Here is a 10,495-nt window from a genome sequence, read left to right on the forward strand (position 1 = left end):
TGTGCAAGGAAGGCTGCAAAGCTGCTGGACTGGAAAGCAGGACTGGCAGAAAAGACCCATGTCCTGTTCTCCCATAAGCAAGGGCACATTTCTACTTAATGTGTCTCACAACAGTTCTAATCAGTCTCTTTTTAAAGAGTAGCCCTGCTTTGATTTAGGTACAGAGCATTCTGGAGTCCCTTTGCACAGTCACTTCAGGAAAAGAAGTGCTATTTCAAGACTAACCTGAAGTCATTTCTCCATGAGCCCCAGTCCATCTTTCTGTTTTATGGTGTGCTGTCAGAATGCCATCTGCATAGCTGTATGTGGTTTATCTGACAGCCTCCACAGAACCACTTGAGCTTCTAGCCGAAGGCCGGTTATCTGCCTGCCAAGCAGCATGTGTTTGGGACAGAAAATGGCTACGCACTGCGTCAGCAATAATAAAGCACTCTTCAGCTTTCAAAGCATCATACCGCGTCCCAGCAGCTGCTCCTCGGCTGCTGCTCCTTATGGCAACTCCTGCACTACCACATAGATCAAAATGAGTCTCAAAAATAAAATTCAAGTCTAAGTTGTTGGGTTTTTTTTAGTATGATTTATCATACGTAAGTTCTAAAGATTTTTTCCATGAAACAGTACTCTGCTAAGTTGCAATGCCACTTCAGAGGTTTAAATTACAATGAGACTACTTAATCTTTCAAAGACTGGCTTGATTTTTGCTTTATCTGTTCCATCTTGTTTCAAAGCATACAGCTTTCCTTCTATATACATATGTTTAATCACTCCAGCTGGGTCATTACACATTGCCAGAAACAAACTTTCATGTTAAACACCAGAGGCTATATCCAGTTTCAGACCATCAATTTCAGTTCAACAGAATTTGAAGCCACACGCAGAGTTAAGGAGAAAGTGCAACTTGTGAATAATTTCAGTGTGATTTATCCAGCAGTTCTCAACAAGTTACTCCGTAACACAAAGATGCACAATAAAGACCTGCTTACCTTTGCGTAAACCAAGTGCAAGAAAGATTACAGCAGTCCTATGCCCCAGTGCAGATTACACTGCACCAGGCATCAAGGACTGTAATTAGCTTTATTTCTAAGAACAAGGGGTGCTGTGTCAGAATTTCCTAATTGCATCAAAGAGCAACAGCAGCAGCAAATTTCAAGACAAAAATGTAATGATAGGGAAGTATAGTGCTAGCACGGCGTTATAATATGCTATGAGCATAGCTATTGTTATTAATTACTAATAGAGGGCACACCACTTTGATTTTTTCAAAGCAGTGCATAAAGCTATATTTGCAATGTAATCTCGTTAAATTATATGAAATTAACATCATGGAGACGTGGATTTTTGTCTATAAAGCATTGAAACACTGAACCATAGGAAATAAAAATGCACTGTGAGAGAGATGCTGTCATTCAAGTACTGGTGATTAATTAAGGTTCTTTCTGTCTGTCTCCTTTATTAGTGTTTTGAACTACTTTTGTCTGAGTAAAATGAACATATTCCAATTATAAACGGCTTACCAAACACTTGTTCAAAGTTTTAGACTCAGCGTTCTCTGAATGTTGGATGTGCTTTCATTAAAATATTATACCTGAATTATTATGGATTTCTTTTACATTCACGCTGAGTTTGAGTAATTTGAATAAAGGCTAGGTTAACATTTCACCCTAACCAGTGTTTCAATACAAATGTCCATTAACTTCCTTTAAACAAAGACCCAGTAATGACAGCTCTTTATGATGTACCTCTGTTTAGTGGTCATATAGTTAAAAGCTCGATTTCAAACACTAGCAACAAAAAAAGCATAATAAAAAGTTGTTTGTGCAATCACTACAAAGAATAGGAGAGACAACCCAGATGATGGTGGATTTCACTCTGCAGTGAAGTATGACACAGCTGAAGAACCGATTCGATAATCCTTGATCAAGTCTGAGTTGACAATATAGATGGATGATACAAATATGATTTAAATAAAGTAGTAAGACAGACTTCACGAGAAGTTCACTCCAAAGGCGACATCTAATATTGAAACCAGTTGTCTCATATGTGAAAAGGTGTCAAATATTTCTAATAAAATAAATCACACCACTTACTGAAATAAGTATCAGAAGGAAAAAACAAAAACAAAAAAACAAGGTATTGCATAAAGAAAACATGCTCTGGAAGCATGAAGGTAACGTAAAGGCCATAACAGTATAATCTGGGATGCATCAGGTCTTCAAATACAGTAGCAATAGATGGACAAAGATTAAAAGGGAAAAGCTTCATAGGATGCATGTCAGTCTTATAACTAGCACATCTTCAAAGAAAATTCAGGAAGTAGCATTATTTCCAGTTTTCTCTCATCTTTTTATTTTCCCTTCACTGGGATTTAACTCTGCTTCAAACATTCATTCTTCTCTTCCCCTCTCATACTTTCACCTACAGTGCTAAGTATCAGCAGCTTTTCACTTCCTTCCGTCGTACCAATGGAAGGAGAAAACCATCGCAAAGCTGGATCTAGAGAAAAAAAACCCTCAATTCTGGGTCCTGCAACAGGAGACACTAACAACGTAGAGACTATCCACGCACACGCAACTAATGCAAATTAAATTCCAGCAAATTCTACAGATTGACAAAGCAGCACTATGCTGAATAAGATTCAGATCACAAAAGAATCAGAAGAGAGCACGTACAAACTTCAATTCCACTTCACAAGAGGTCAAACTCAGGTTCCCCAAAACATTACCAAATGCTAACAGGTCATCTGCCAGATTCCCACATTCAGGAAACACCCATTTGAGAGCAGCTTACTGGAGAATAGATGATGACCAAAGTTAATTGCTTCAGAAATCTAATACAGCTGCCACAACCCTACTACTAGCTATTGGACTGCTGGGGATTTATCATAGAATGAGCAGTAGTTTTTGAGTATCAGCACTTACATGACAGCGGAGACAGGGAAAGGATGAGTTAACTGTTCTTTTTAGTCTCTGCACTGCACCTCAGGGTCTATTCTCTCTACTAGCTACATATCCAACACTGAGCTGAAACATCAGCCATCACATTACTGTAAGATTCTACAGCAGGAAAGCTGCACCTGCTGTACGCCAGTGAAGACAGACTCCATTCAAAATCCACAAGAATGAGGACAGAATCCTTTCACCCCTGTCCTCATGAAATTACTATTGCTTTTTTTTTTTTTTAAATGATAAATAAGACACAGGAAGGTAAGAGTGATTGACCATGTCTACCCTCTTCTCTTGAACTTCTAGAGTATTTTTTTTAGCTCCTGTACAGGCAATCCAAAAAAGAAAGCAAAACAGACTGAAAGAGAAAGCTTAAGAAGATGATGCAATGAGATCAAAGCATCAGAGCAGACAGAGCAAAGGCCAGAATTAACCACTTGCTGCTGAAACCTGGAAAGCAGAGCTAAAGAAGTTTCCACTGCTTATACACCATTTCAGGAGTGTGGACTACATACTAAAGGTAAGCAATCTACGCTTACATAGCAACAATAACTGTGGCTATCAGAGGGGAAAAAAAAAAAGCCAACCCTGCAAACCACCACCCTTTAGTCCTCCAAAAGCATTTATGTTCCCAAAAGGAATAGAGACACTTTCAATATACTCTCTAGCACTCATCTCACTAACCACTAAAACCATCAATCCCACACAAAACACACAGCGTTTGTTTGCTCTGCTTAAGACAGGGCTCTGTAAAACCTAATAAGGACAATGAAGCAAGAGGAAAAATAGCACACACACCATAATCGGAAATGCTGACTCTTGCCAACACTCCCTCGCTACCAGAGGCTGCCTCTAAGAATGCTCTATGCTTAAATTGGATTCCCTTTTCCTACCTACCATGTCATGTTAGAGTATAGCAGCCACAACTCAGACAGATGTTCCAATAGGGATAGCCAGCAGGAGACCACATTTGACGATACAGCTCCCACGAGCCTTTGCTGTTCAGCCTCTGTTTTTTAGAGGCCTTCAGCCCAAATTCTATCACTGCTCTCCAGGGCTGCTTCCAGCAACATCTACGATTTTACATTCAAGTATCATGTTTTAAGGATTTGTTTCCTCCACCATGTTTTAAGGATTTGTTTCCTCCTGGCATATATGATCTCAATATTAAGAAATTCATTGTGTGTTAATAATGAATTGGAGAATGACTGAAGTTTAAAAAAAAAATCCCACCAACACGATGAGTTAAGGACAGGACCGTACTTTTACATCTTATACATCTGTAACAACAAATTCACTTTTTTAAAGGCTGAACAATTCAGTTTTGTTAAGTAACTACTCCCTGAAAACTGGCTGAAGGCAGTTCAGACTGCCACTTTAACACAAGCTAAGGAAAGAGTGTCAAATGGTCAGAAATGTCAGCACATCTGAACAGCTGAACATGGAAGAAATCACCATAACCATTATTACACAAACCACAGGTTAGGACATACAGCTTGCTAATTCCAAAAAGACTGTTTTAAAATAAATGGTCCTCCATATGGCCTGGAATTTGTTGGAAAGAAGCTTAGTTTTGAACTGGGACAGATAAATGGAATGAATAAACAAATGAACAATACATCAGTGACCAATCAAAGCCTTAGTCAAACTGCAGTCCCTTCACTGTCACTCAAGTCACAGACTTCCCTACGCAGGAATGATCCAAGGGAAGGTATGCATCTGTCTCCCAAGAGGAACAGATCTTCAGCCAACCATTTGTAGCAGCTGCAAACCATTACCTGTTATTAAATAAAACAACACAAAGTAACACAGATAAATCAATATTCTAAGATAAGCTTCTCTGATCTAAAAATAGCATTAATGAAATACGTATTTTAAAGTACATGCTAAGAGAAAACACAGCAGTCAAGCAATAAATACACTTTAATGCAAAGGTGCTCAAACAATTACCACGGTTTGGTTTTTGTTCTGTTTTTAGAAGAAGAATTCATATGTGCCTAGGGCTGTCTGTCCTTGGGGCAATTGGGGAGTAGCTGGAAGTCAGAGTTAAACAATTCACCTCTTTCTCTCTCATAAAACATAGAGGCAGAGCAGATTTCTTTGGAGAAACCACAGCTCCTATCTGGTTCCTGGCCTTCGAGCTGCCCACGTAACTCAAAGGCTCCCTCCACCAAGCCCCAGTGAGCCTCCTGGAGAAAGCAGCTCCTCAGACATCAGACCTCCTCCTCCTCCAAAAGACAAGAACAGCAGTCCCAGCACAGAGCAGGAAGGAGGCGTAGCACATCAGTGCTTGCCTGTGCTGGGGAGAGACACCATCGCTTCCAAACAGAAGCTGGACAAAAGAAATGCAGCATTTAAGTGAGACACAGAATTTTAAACTAAATGATTAAAAAACCACTTTCAACGTAGATAAGGCTTAAAACACCAAGTGAAGAAACTTTCTTTTGTTTGTTGCTCCTCTATTAGATTCAATTATTAATAAACTGACTACAGAAAGGAGTGAATTTTGTTTCTTTGAGCTTATCACCACCTTTCCCCCCCAGAAACGATTCACTTCACACTGTAGCCTGTAGTTAAGTATCCCAAAGCAGCCTCCCTAAATTCTCAGTTTGACAAATTCCTCACTAACCTCAAGGGAAAAGGTCTACAACTCTCAATAACTGTTTCACAAAAATACAAATCCCTGCATTATCTTTTAGTCCCTGTCAAAACACCAACAGGGAAATTATTCCAATTCTCCAGCCTAAATAAAATGAGAGTCTATGAGCAAAGACACACAGTATCGATAACAAAAATACCACTGACAACACAGGGTCCGGATCCCCTTCAATCTCAGCAATGTTTACTAGACTGTTATCCATCTTGTTACAAAATGCTTTCAATGCTAAGAAAATCAGGCTACAAAAAGATTAGAGGATTAATCTGTGCTGCCACCAGTTACCAGGCTTGAATGCATTTATCCAGCATATATATATTTCTAAGCATAGAAAGGATAGAAGTAGCAGTTAAGTAATTTGATTTTTAACCTTGCCTCTTTCTCTATTTGTATTCTTAAATATGATTTTGATTAAAAAAAAATAATCAATGAAAGCTGCAACAAGCATATGACTTATGTATGAAGGAATCAGTGAAAGTATTTATAAAACTGTTATTTATTTTGCATTAAGTACAAACCAGTGTGCTAATTGTTATATCTACATACAGTAAGTGGGTATTTGTAGGGAAAAGACTAATTTAAACAGGTCAAAGCAACACATAGGAGAATGTCATACTTAATAGAAAAGTTCAGAGGAAAGAAGGGTCAATGTAACAGTCTCTAACAGTAACAAAGAACATCAGGAAAATGAGAAAAATCCTAAATTTCAGAGCCACAGCTCAGTGTCTAAGAAAATAATCCTCCCTTTCAGCCTACTACACCAACTAGACACGTAAATGATAAACATGCACTGAACCATAAACATTTTTTAAAGGGCAAATAGTCTTTAAACTACTTTTACAATTTACAGAAGGCAGCTTAAAAAAAAAGAAAACAACCCAATATGAGTGTATGAAGGATAACTGGCATCAATAAAAGCTGCTTTAATGCTGCAGGTATGGAATGAGATAAAACAATTCTTAAATTCTAAGCCAAATTCTATTATCAATCACATGGTTTTGGGCCACAGAAATACTAACTATCCATAGAAGAGTACTGGTGGAGTGTTAAGGGTGGAATATTTTCTAGTAAAGATTTGTACCAGCCTGGTTGGGACAGCTTTCTTCATAGCAGCACATGTGGTCCCAAATCCAAAGCACAGTACAAGTGTTGATGACACACCAGCATTTCTGCTGCTGCTCAACAGCACTTGCCTAGCTTCAAGGTCTTCTCCTTTCCTTGACTTGCCTCCACCCAAGCAAGCAGGCTGGGGGTGGGCTCAGTGCTGGGATGGAGGACATCCAGAATCTGACCTCCGCTGTCCACAGGGGTGGCCCACACAACACAACTTCAGGCTCAGCAATAAAGAAACAAGTGTGGGCTCATCTTCCAAAACAGATGCTACTCTGAGATTAAGCATCAGTCCACTAGCAGGAGATAGTAAGTGATTGCCTTTGCCTCACTTGTGTCTTCCTCTTTCCTTCGCTTACAAAACTGGCCTTAACTCACGAGTTTTCTCACTTTGGCTCTTCCTATTCTTTTCCCCGCCCTATGGGGGAAGGTAGTGAGAGGCTGTGTGAGGTCTTAGCTCCTGGTCAGTCAGCACACCAGAACGCTGCATGTTTACTACACAGCAATCTCATGTTGAAGTTACTCCACACTCTCTATTTTTATTGCCTTAACACAATTTTTTGACTGTTTTTGTACCTTGATATCTTATCTGAGCATTACATCATTACTGCTTTTTATTTTTTCAGCTATTTAATTCAAAATGATTCATTTAACTTTTGGCTTATGCTAACGTCCTCCTCTTCATCCTCTCTCAAACACAAGCACTGTTTCACACTGTTCACTTCCACAACGGTGGGACTATCACCAATGATTATTACCATGAATCCCATAAGCAACAGCCCTGCTGCTTACTAAGCCAAGAGGACCCAAACATACTTCAGCATATCCAAACTTTGTATAAGGAAAGAGGGTGGTAAAGATTTCCTTTATTTCTCTTTTCCTGAAGATCAGACCAAAATGAACTCAGTCTTCACCATTATGTATTTTAATGAAGTAAATGCTACAGTGTAAGTTATCTTTGGATTCTTTTCTCTGCCTTTCCATCCCCTGCCTTTTGGCAGTAGCCTTTGCTGTTACTTGCACTGCAACCCAAGATACATGTTACATGTTCTTGTTTTCAGTTCTTTTTTTTTCTTTTTTAAAGAATAGTACTTCAGTTCTTAGCACTGTTATACTATCCTTATCTTTTGCCAACATCAGATTATTTTTTTCAGAAATCATCTTATATTTCTTATACCTTAGGAGAGACTGTGTCTACTCATGTCCTTACTTGCAGAAGTTTAGCTACAGGAACTGGAAGAAAAGAAATCCTCCACCATTCCTCAGTTTTCAAGAACCGACCTCAGGCCGCTTCAACTCCACATCACACACTTGCAAGTACACACACATGTATGTATCCAGTGTAACATCATACGCTCTTTCTGAGCACCTGCAGGCAGAGAACTGCAGAGCATTTTCATTCAGCTCAAAGACAAACAACACAGATTAAGGAAGCTTCAGCCACTCGAGGAGCAGGGGAAAAAACCACAGTGAATCCCAGCCATTGGAGGATGCTCACCTGTAGACAACTAAGCTGTGCCTGCAGGCAGCAGAGCAGCTGGTGGTATTACCTACTGAATGCAGAATTTCTTTCGCCAGAGTCACCAAAAATAAAATAAAATGTATTGCCTGGATAAGGCAGCTCAGTCATCCACAGCAACTCAAGGGCTGTGCAGTACAGCTATACTAAAATACTGAATTCAGAATTTATGAAATTTTAAGTGCTCACAAAAATGAAGTTATTTGTTGCATAACCAAAATCATTACAAATTTAATCCAACACCAGTCTTTTTTTTTTTCTTTCCTTTTTTTTAAGAATTTTGCAGAACTAAAGTATCAGAAACACAGCTACCAACATTAGATTAATGAAAGTAAAATTTCTGAAAAAGTCCCTATTAGCAAGCAGATTTAATCCCTAGTAGCCTCCAAAAGTGACCAATACAGACAATTGTGTAAACAACCCCATTTGGTACCAGGCTGGAATATTACACAGTACTCCCACACACCAAATAAATCTCTCCCTACCACATCACAGTTCAGTAGCAACTGCTGAACCAAGTTACATAACCAGAATGACCCCTGTGGACCTTCACAAGAATCAATACCAGGACCCATAAAAAACCTCAATGTTACAGCAAGCGTTGGAATATCACTGAGTGCCAGAGCTGTAAATAGTAACAGGTTACAAGGAACAGTTGCATCACACGAGGCTCCCAGCTGCTTGTTGCACCGCAGCCCATTCAAAGAGAACCCCCTTTCATGCAGCAGAATAAAGCAAACCACCATCCCTGCTCACATCTACAGAATGAAGGACTGGATACAGAAAAAAATAATAAATAGGCCAAGAAAAAAAAACATTTACAATTCAGCACGCACCACCAGCTTTCACTGGATTGAGTCTTTTAATGTGAACACAAAGCCAGAATAAAGTTATTCTGTTCCAGAGTTAGGCAAAACTCACATCAGGATGCTATTTAAAGCTCCAAGACATAGAGGCATACTATTAAAAATCTGGGAAAAGCCAAAGACATTTCTGTTATGGTATTCTGATGAGGCTCTACAAAATCAAGACAAAATATTCCATCCCAGCATATAAAGCTTCCCAGAGAAAAAATTCCAGGCATCCAAGAAAGCTCCCCAATGAGAGCTGTACTAAACGTGCTGGATGAGAGCTGAAGCCAGTCTGATTAAAGCAATGGTAGTAATGTCTGACCAGCACTCCTCTTTCTGATCCAATTCAGTGGTTAGCATACTGATGGCTCACGTTCAGGCTAAGAGGCTTTATTTTGAAGATGCTCTTAAAATCAAACATAAGGTTTCAGGGTCAGCGCATAGACAGCAGGAGAAAAATTCAGCTGCAATGCAATAAATGATACATCATTATTTAATAGTCTCTTCTAGCATTAAACTTTGTGAAAGTCTCAGACACACAACCTCTCCACTAAAGCTGTGTTTAAAAAAAAAAAATACATTATTTCTTTGTGTAGACTAATCCTGTAATGGTCACCCTTCTATCAGAAGATTAATAGTTAAGTTCAAAGCCACACAACTGCTTTCAGCCTCTTACTTCCAACCCCCACATCTCGTTGTTTGTATCTCTCTGCTCGCTGCCTTCCCGGTTTCCTTGTTTCTAAGCACGTTTTCAGTTTCGGTGCTGACAGCCCTCCTGCCACCAACGCAGCAACACAAAGTATGAGCACTTGCAGGAATGTGACCTAGCACTGCACACACAACTGACCACCACAGCAGTGCCAGTACCCAGCCTACTCTTTCTATCAGTTTTGGAACAGGCCTATAAGCTTCCTCGACACAGGCCAAGTTTAATAGGTACCACAAACTAAAGTTCGATTTAAAAATGAGGAGGATCTGTTGTATATTTGTTCCTCTTTACCTCCAGACATGCCCCAGCAACAAGCACTCACTGCAGCACACTGTAGATGTTTGTGGTACGACTGCTACATCACCGTCCTCGTGATATGCTTCAGTGCCAGTTTTTGCAGCAGCTGCCACAGACATTTTGATTATAACCTACAAAATCACAGCCTCCCAAGCCATGTTCCATAACAAGGACTCACTCGGCCCACGATTCACTGTCCTCTCCCTTAAGTATATATTTTTCATTTTTGCCCAGTGCCGCTAGAAACTACGTGGTATTTAAGATTAACATCTGACAAGTAAGAGAGAGTGAGTGCCCTTTGGTTAAGTTTTACCCAGCCATATAAACAGCTACACATGTAACCTCAACTACTAAAGTCATCCAAAACATTTGGTTTGATACTTGCAGGAAAAAAAAAGAAAAGAAAAGAAA

Source organism: Meleagris gallopavo, chromosome 1 (assembly GCF_000146605.3).
Source record: "Meleagris gallopavo isolate NT-WF06-2002-E0010 breed Aviagen turkey brand Nicholas breeding stock chromosome 1, Turkey_5.1, whole genome shotgun sequence".
In the NCBI taxonomy this organism is placed as follows: domain Eukaryota; kingdom Metazoa; phylum Chordata; class Aves; order Galliformes; family Phasianidae; genus Meleagris; species Meleagris gallopavo.